The following is a 9,775-nucleotide window of genomic DNA, read 5'->3' on the forward strand; positions in this document are numbered from 1 at the left end:
TGTTCAGCTAGTGGATGAGTAAGTCACTACTGTACCTAGACTTGAACATACTTTGGAAATTTGGGTGGCAATCAGCAGGCATGGTTCCCAGCCAGCACTGTATTCAGGACCACCTACATGATTGCCACACATCAGGCAACGGTCGATAGGAGCAAAAAGGGAAATAAGATGGTCCCCTGCCACCCAAAGCCACCTCCCTTTCGCCTTTCACCCAGTTCATGAATGAGAATGAGCTTGCAGGGAAACCATGAGGTAGGTTACAGAACCACAGGGTCGGCTGTGGGTGTGTAGCACCACACTCCAAGATGGCTTAGACATTATCCTTGTCTTTGTACAGTTGGATGCTGGCTACTGACTTTCAAGGGTGGACATCTGGTATCCTATCCTACAGACACTCCAATCTTCTAGAAATAAAAGGTCCATCTCACCACCACCCCCAACCATGAACCTGCTTCGAGTTCTCCACAGGGTTGCCAGTGCTAACTGCCATCTCTGAGGTCTCTTTCTCCACTAGCTTTCTCAAGTTTCCCAGCAGTATTGAAATGTTGACTACTTTCTCCATCCTGAAGCCTTACCAGAGTCTCCTGTCTTCTTGACCACTTGGCGTTGCCTCACATCCCCCTTCTGTGTCCATTACCCAATGTTCTAGTTCAATATATCACTTTCTCAAAACCAGGCACCATATCTTGTGTATTCTTTGTATTCCACAAAACATTAAAGACAGTAATTTTCCCAGTTCATGATTTGGGCAAATCATGCTTGACAAGTAGCCCAAATTCCCTGTTCCCTCAACCTGAGTCTGCCCATGTGTCTACCTCCTTTGCTCACATTTCCTTTCTGAAGCATAAGCCCGCTTACCTCATCTCAGGATACCTCCCAGTGCTTCTTACTCTTTCTTTCCTTCCTCTACAAAGTCCCCAAAGTCTTGTTTCCTCTCTTCATAGCAACTCACAGGGTAACGTCATGCTAGTGCTTCAAATATTTCCAAAGTACAGCATCTCCAAACATGTGGATGATGGAGCCAGTCAGGCATCCAGGATGAAGCCCAATGTGCAGAGACACCGCTGTGGTAGGAAAGACAGCCACGCTTTGCAGCAGAATAAACTTAGAGTCTGAGAACGCAACAGCAAAGAAGAAATGTGGGAATAAGTCTGCAGGCAAGAGGCGCTTAACCACTGTAGAACACTATGGTCCAAACCCCCAGACAAAGCATAATGACTTCCTCTTCCCACTCACTAGAAGGCCTTTGCTACTGACATCTGTAGAACAGAGCAACATCCTGGGGAGAGGGCCATGTTTGTGTCCTTTTAAAAGAGAAACTAGGCTTGAATCCCATACCTAAGCAGATGTAGGGAATTGTCAGGGGATGATGTCCTTGCTTAAAGACTGAGTGCTGGGGCGCCTGGGTGGCTCAGTCATTAAGCCTCTGTCTTTAGCTCAGTTCATGATCCTGGGGTCCTGGGATCGAGCCCCGCATCAGGCTCCCTGCTCAGTGGGAAGCCTGCTTCTCCCTCTCCCACTCCTCTGCTGTGTTTCCTCACTTGCTGTGCCTCTCTCTGTCAAGTAAATAAATAAAATCTTTAAATATATTTAAAAAAAAAAGACTGAGTGCTTTTTTCCTGAGGGTGAATTTTCATTGTCTTCTAGGTAGCCCTCAAGCACTAAGAGGAGAAAAGGGGGCTCAAGCTGGGAGAAAGGTTCCCAATGCATGGAAGGAAATGCATGGAAGGTTGGGGGAAAAGAGAAACTCTGAAATCCATAGTTTGTATAGGAAAATATTATTTTTGATTCTACTTCCAAAATACATAATACAAATTATTTGACCAGACGAGATAAGAAAGATTGATTTACAAAAAGGAAAACTCAGGAAGCAGAGAGGAAAGTATTTAGGTCAGGGTCTGGTAAGGAGACAGAAATCTCACCAGATCACACACAGAATTTAATATAATGAATCATTAACCAGGTACACAGAGTTGCGCAGAGGTAATTGGAAAAGCAGAATGAGAACACTGTGTAGTGTGGATTCCAACCGCAGGAAGCAGCCACCACCCTTGGGACTGAGGGAGCCGAGAGAGGTTGTTAGAATGATGAAAATTGAGAAACATAGGAGTCCATGGAGATAACGCTCTGTAGAAGGGCACTGTTCAACTCATTCTGAAAGTGGTGGGAAAAGCACCACTGCATCAGGCTCTGTGCAACGATCAGGTGTTGTCAGCAAGAGGAAAGCAGGTGATGCTCATTGGAACGGGACCCAAGCAGCGATCCCTTAAGAAGCAGACGGGAATAGCCAGAGGAAAGCAATCTACATACAGATGAAGGTTAACAGTAGGCAGTAAATGAAAATAAGGCTAGTTACATCAGATCAGGTACTTAACAACACTCAACCTCTTCAGCTGGGGGAAACCCATGGAAATAGCCAGGCTGGCGTTCTGACGGACAGGCCTGGATGGGGTGTCCTCTCGTCGGGTGAGGCTTCCAACTGGCCATTCCCCAAAGGGCCGTAATTATAGGGCAAGTAACAGGGTTTGAAATTAAACATTTGTTGGCCGATGTGCAGTTTGGAGCGAGCCATGTTATCATTTTTCTGTATTTTCAAGGAGCCTGGGTTATGTGTGTCTGCCTCCCCTCCTGGATTCTATCCCGGGGGTCCAGCCCAGCCTGGAGCAGGAGGGGATATGACACAGGATTTATAGCTCTTGGCGTCCAGAACAGAAGAACAGTTCTGATCTGGAGGCCAGATGATATATCTCAAACCATCAGGCTCCCAAGGTCATTCCCATGGCACAAGTCTCACAAACAATATTCCTTGGCCTGCCTGTGTACGTGCAGGTCCGGGTGGTCAGTTCTGCGGGACAAATCACAGAAACATCTATCCATATAGAACAATAAGATACAGCTTTAGAGAAAAATGCTGTTAACTATACTATAGAAGACATGGGGAGGGAGGAAGCTTGTCTGGGGGAGAACTTGAGAGAACAAGGTCTCTAAGGGAATCGAGTTTGGCTGACCTGGTTCAGAGCTGACACAGGGAGGGGAGTCGTGCTCAGGAGTTCGGGTCCAGCATTCTGGTTTCTTTCTGGGTCAGGCGTATCCATCACGGGCTATGGTCACTTTCAGCTAGCTCTTCCCTGAATTTTCAGGCAAGTTTGAGAACTGAATACAGAGTACGTCCTCATCTAAAAATCATAGCCAGGAAGCATCAAGCATCTACCTTTTCCTAGGGTATACATTCCAAGGCAAGGGCTCAAGCCGTGTTACTTGTCCAAGAAACCACTTTGGGCATAGTATATAAATCCTCAGGGATCTTCTTCTTGCTTAATTCTCCTCTCTTACCTCTTCCCTCACCCTGTCCCCATCTCAGAAATGTTGCCATGTGATTTATATCATCCCTGGGCATCTCCGTTTCCCAACCTGGAATGCCCTTTGATCTAGAATATCCTAGAATGCTCTCTGTGCCTGAATAACTCACAATCCTCTTCTTTTTTTAATCTTTTTTTTTAAAGATTTTATTTACTTATTTGACAGACAGAGATCACAAGTAGACAGAGAGGCAGGCAGAGAGAGAGAGAGGGAAGCAGGCTCCCTGCTGAGCAGAGAGCCGGACGCAGGACTCGATCCCAGGACCCTGAGATCAGGAACTGAGCCGAAGGCAGCGGCTTAACCCACTGAGCCACCCAGGCGCCCCTTAAATCTTTTTTTTTTTTTTAAGTTTTTAAAAAAAGTTTATTTGAAAGAGATAGAAAGCACACAAGCAGGAGGAGTGGCAGGCAGAGAGAGGGAGAAGGAGAAGGAGAAGCAGACTTCCCAGTGAGTAGGGAGTCTGATGTGGGGCTTCATCCCAGGACCTTGGGATTGTGACCTGAGCTGAGGGCGATGCTTAACGACTGAGCCACCCAGGCGCCCCACTCACAATCCTCTTTTAGAACTCACTTCAAGTATCTTCCCTTTGTGGAATTCTTCCCTAGGCCCCAAAGGCTGGGCCACATGCCTACCTGTATACTCTCATAGCTCACCCCTTACATGAAACTGTAATTGCCGGTCACCAGGGGCAGGATGATTGCTTACTCTGATTAATCAGAGTTCTTACTTTCCAGAAACAGGAGTTAATTCGCCCGAGTAAAGAATCATGGATGTTAATAGGAGGATTCTGGGTACCCCAAATACTGCTCGGAGACTCGAAAAGCAAGCTTGAATGCTAAGCTTCTAGGAATTAGACCCCACACCATGCTCTGAGGTATTCACCACCACTGCTACCGCCTGCCTAAGCAGTAGGAGAAATTCCCACTGTTGTTTACACCAAGGATGCCAAATTTTTAAAAAGATTTTATTTACTTATTTGACAGAGAGAGAGCCAGCACGCAAACACAAGTGCGGGGAGGGAGAGAGGAAGAGGGAGAAGCAGGCTTTCCATTGAGCAGGGAGCCCGATGCAGGGCTTGATCCCAGGACCCCAGGATCAGGACCAGACCTGAAGGCAGACAACCGACTGTGCCACCCAGGAGCCCCCAAGGGTGCCATTTTTGTGTCAGGAGCCTGACCTTGCAACCACCTCTACCTCTTGAAAGCCATGAAAGGAAGGAAGGAAGAATCAGCAAAGCCACCACCAGGGGACACCCTACAGAAACACCCGTCCATGCAGGAAGGAAGGAAGGAAGGAATGAAGGAAGCCAGCCAGACAGCCACATACCTCTGATGTCGCTCTTCCCAGCAAAATGGACTCTTGTGTGGACCTTATTTTTTAGGTCACTCATGTCTGAATAGAAGGACGGGATATTATGGAAGCTGAGAGAAAAGAGGGTTTCATAAAGGAAGGAGCGTTCCGTGACCCCTGTCCACTTGCACTGGTATGTGTGTGTTTTCCCTCTTAAATATTTGAGAAAAAGAGAGAGAGTACAAGCGGGGAGGAGGGCCAGAGGGAGAGGGAGAAGCAGGCTCTCCACTGAGCAGGAAGCCCAATGCAGGGCTCAGTCCAGGACCCTGAGATCATGACCCAAGCCTAAGGCAGATGCTCAACCAGCTAAGCATCCCTAAATAAGTAAAAGACTTTAAAAAACCAACTAGTCCTACATTGACAATAGAACTATAAATTGCAGAATCTGCATGTGGAACATTTACAAAAATTGATTGTATACTGGGCCAAAAAGCAAGGCTCATCAAATCTCAAAAGACTAAATTATATGACATATATTCTCTGGTCACAGTGTAATTACATCAGAAATCAATGACAAAAATAGTACCAGTGGAAAGATGTTCATTATATCTCAGCTGAAACCAAACTGAACTACAAATTCAGTATAATCACAGTTATTCAATATAATCACAACATAATCCAACAGGAATTTTCTTTTCAATTTCATAAATTGGTTAAAAGATTTCTACGGAAGCGCAAAAGGCCAAAAAAACCACACACACACACGCACACGCACACGCACACACACACACACACACATACACACCCCAAAACCTGCCCAGACCCCTTTAAAGAACAAAAGTGTAGGTTTTGTCCTGTAGAAATGCAGAATTACTCCAGAACCTCACTTAGGAAGACTGGGTGGTATTTGTGCTGGTACAGACAGAACAGAATAGACAGCCCCAAAACAAAACTGTAAACCAACACCTGATTTATGAGGCAGAGCTACGGGGAATGGACGGATTTTCATTCAACGTGCTGGGTCCATCAGGTATTCAAACATCCTAAACTCTTTCCTTTTTGTCTTTTTTTAAAAAATTTTATTTATTTATCTGACAGAGAGAGAGAGATCACAAGTAGGCAGAGAAGCAGGCAGAGAGAGAGAGGGGGAAGCAGGCTTCCCGCTGAGCAGAGAGCCCGATGCGGGGCTCGATCCCAGAACCCTGAGATCATGACCCGGGCCGAAGGCAGAGGCTTAACCCACTGAGCCACCCAGGTGCCCCTCTTTTTTCTTTTTTAATGTTCTTTTATAAGTAATCCAGAGAGATTCAAATGAAAACCACGTAAGTCGTTATTACACACCCCAAAATTTTGCTAAATATTTAAAAATGATAAAATCTTTAAAAATGATAATATCAGATGCTGGCAAAAATATGAGACAACTAGAGCTGCTTATGGAAGAGTAAACAGGCAAAACCACTTTTGAAAAATTGGCAGACTCCAGCACATCAAAAGATACATCTACTCTCTGATCAACAAAGCCACCACCAGGGGACACCCTACAGAAACACCTGTCCATGACACAGGAATCCATTTGGCAGAAATTGTGAAAATTTGAATATTAGAGAAAAGAATGAGAGGGAATAATTAGGGAAAACGATAATTTTATTAAAAAATTAGCTCAGTCACACCAAGTTGATAAAAATCTATATATCCACAATGATACTAAAAAAAGGTTGTCACTTTTTCTTTGCAAATTAGCCATTAAAGGGAAATAGCTGAATGTTTTCTTGCCTTTCCAAGAGACGCTATCTTTCAACTAACCTATTAGCACCAGTTAGTGAGAGGAAACATTATTTTTTTTAATAAAAGTCCAGCTGTAACTATAGAAAGAACAACGGAGTTAGAAAATCGCCCTTTTGGGGACGCCTTGGTGGCTCAGTCATTGGGTGTCTGCCTTTGACTCAGGTCGTGATCCCAGTGCCCTGGGATCGAGCCCCACATCTGGCTCTCTGCTTGGCGGGAAGCCTGCTTCTCCCTCTCCCATTCCCCCTGCTTGTGTACCCTCTCTCACTGTTTCTCTGTGAAATAAATAAATAAAATCTTAAAAAAAAAAAAGAAAAGAAAAAGGAAATCACCCTTTTGTAGGTTACTTGGGTGGCTCAGTTGGTTAGGCATCTGACTTGTTTTTTTTTTTAAGATTTTATTTATTTGACAGACAGAGATCACAAGTAGGCAGAGAAGCAGACAGAGAGAGAGAGAGAGAGAGAGAGGGAAGCAGGCTCAATCCCAGGACTCTGAGATCATGACCTGAGCTGAAGGCAGAGGCTTAACCCACTGAGCCACCCAGGTGCCCCAAGGCATTTGACTTTTGATTTTGGCTCAGGTCTTGGTCTCAGGCTGTGAGATCAAGCCCCTGTCTTGTTCTGTGCTGGGCGGAATGGAGCCTCCTTAAGAGTCTCTTTCTTCCTCTGCCCATCCCCACCCTCTAAAAATTTTCAAAAGAAAGAAAATCACCCTTTTGTAACATGTTTACAATGATTCATATGGCAGGCAGTAATTATCAGCAGGTGTTAAAATCATTAGGGGAATGGTTAATGGGAATTCATACAAGAATTCAGACAAGACCAAAATGATACCATTAGATTCCTTTCTGTTCCCAAGGGGAAAACATAACTGCCGTGGAGAGATCGGGCTTATATAACCCTATCCAGTGGTCACTCATGGTCATGGTCATTGATGGTAAGCAATCAGATACTGTGCATATCCCCCAATGCACTGCAAAAAGAATTTACAATATCCCTTTGCAAATGCCTTAGTTAAATCTACCAAGTCTTTAACTCTTGATTTATTTTTATCAGGAACACAAGAAATAGAGGACTAACTAAATGTCACCATCAGGAAGCAATCAGAAATATCCAGAAGGTGGGACATTTGGCAGGACAACTAGCCCTGACTTTTCCATTAAAAAGGATAAGGAAAGGGAAGGACTAGCCTGAATTTAAAGAAATCAAGGGATTGGGGTTTAAAAAAACCAAGGTATTGGGCCGCCTGGCTGGCTCAGTTGGTGGAGCATGTGACTCTTGATCTTGGGGTTGTGAGTTCAAGCCCCATGCTGGGTATAGAGATTACAAATAAATAAGCTTTTTTAAAAAATGAAGAAAGAAAGAAATCAAGGGATAAATGACCAGGTTCTGGAATAGATCTTGACTTTAAAAAAAAACAATTGTATGGATTCCTGAAGAGCAATGGAAGAAATTGATTTTGAGCTGCATATTAGATTTAAAGAATTATTACTCATTTTGTTCACCGTAATAATCTTATTTTGGTTATGTATAAAAATAGTCTGTTTCTAAAATATTTTTTAAGATATTTTATTTATTTGACAGAGAGGGAGCACAAGCAAGCACAAGCAAGGGAAGTGGCAGGCAGAGAGAGATGAAGAAGCAGGCTCTCTGCCAAGCAGGGAATCATGACCTGAGCTGAAGGCAGACGCTTAACCGACTTAGCCACCCAGGTGCCCCTTTTAAAATATTTATACTGAAATATTGGGGAGTGGAACATCACGATTCTGAAATTGACTCAAATACTCAGGCATACGAAAATACAGTAAAAAGAGACAGGTACATGCCACAGGAACGTCATGGAAATAACACTGTGGAGAGGGAAAGTGATCCAGGAGGGAGGAGAAATTGGTGGAATGATGTCCTTGAACAGGCAAGAGGGGACGAGAGCCAGAGCAGAGGCAGAAGGACCCGTCATAGATAAGAGCAGGGAGGTAACTTGACAAAAACAGGTGGGAAGATGGAGAATTCTGGTACAGTCACCAGGAGGTAAGGAAATGTGGTTGTGGGAGAGTCTGCAGCTTCGCCTCCAGTTGCTTTGTTTTGTTCAAGAGATGTTAGGTCATCGGCTGAGGGTGAGGCTGGGGAAGGTTCCAGGAGAGAGGAGACACAGGGGAAGCAGTCACCTGGGAGTGGCCCAGGTGGAACCAGGGCAGTGGCTCTCCGGCTTCTGTGCACAGCAGCAGCACCTGGAGGACAAAGATGGGCTCCTCCCCAGAGGTTCAGACTCAGCAGGTCTGGGGCTGGGCCTGAGGAGCTGCATTTCTAACAAGCCCCCAGGTGATACTGATGCAACCCATCCGGGGACCACATTTCGAGAACCACAGTGATTACTGTGCTTCCCTAGGGCCCCCCTGAGGTGTATGGTCTAGCATTTCAAGGGAGAACTGTCAGCAGGATGGGACGTTTTCCTCTAGGTGTGTTCTGCTGCCCAGGCCGACTTGCAAAAGAGGCCAACTCTTTTTTGAATGAGCCAGAGTCAGAGCCAGAGATGATCACCAAAATAATCATACAGGGGGCTCCTTCTTGTCATTCTGGATTTGGCTCCAGTGACACTGTTCAAGAAGCCCCTTCTCTGACCTTTTTTTTTTTTTTTTTAAAGATTCTATTTGTTTATTTGACAGAGAGAAAGATCACAAGCAGACAGAGGGGCAGGCAGAGAGAGAGAGGGAGAAGCAGGCTCCCCGCTGAGCAGAGAGCCCGATGTGGGGCTCGATCCCAGGACCCTGGGATCATGACCTGAGCTGAAGGCAGAGGCTTAACCCACTGAGCCACCCAGGCGCCCCAGGGTATAGAGAATTCTGAACAACACTATAGAGTTGAGGGAGAGAACCTGAATTCTAGAATAATCTTTTAGCTTACTAATTTGCTCTAAAGGGTATCCATTCTATTTGTTCCATCTACTGGGAGTTTCCAAAGAATATTTCCACTTGGAAGATATCTACTTGGTCCTTTGTAGTATGTAAAGAATACAACGTAACATATACATGGATGAAGATAAAATTGACTCCAGGAGGGATCTGAGCTTCCACTCCCACCTAGAAGCAACATGGCGGACAAGGTGAAGTGAAGAAATGCTCGTTGCCTCTGGTGTCAGTAGGGCAAAGTGTGGAGCTGAACTTCCACCTTCACCCAGTGGCAATGAGACAGGGAGAGTTGGTTCTCTATGGTCAAGGCTGGCATCAGGAGGGCCCCCAAGGCAAGAATATACACCCACCTAGGTCTACACACCACATCTAAACAAGGTGACTGCCTGCTAAAAAGAATAAAGGTAAAATAAGACCCAGAGTCTCACAACATAA

This window comes from Neovison vison, chromosome 14 (assembly GCF_020171115.1).
Source record: "Neovison vison isolate M4711 chromosome 14, ASM_NN_V1, whole genome shotgun sequence".
Taxonomy (NCBI): Eukaryota; Metazoa; Chordata; class Mammalia; order Carnivora; family Mustelidae; genus Neogale; species Neogale vison.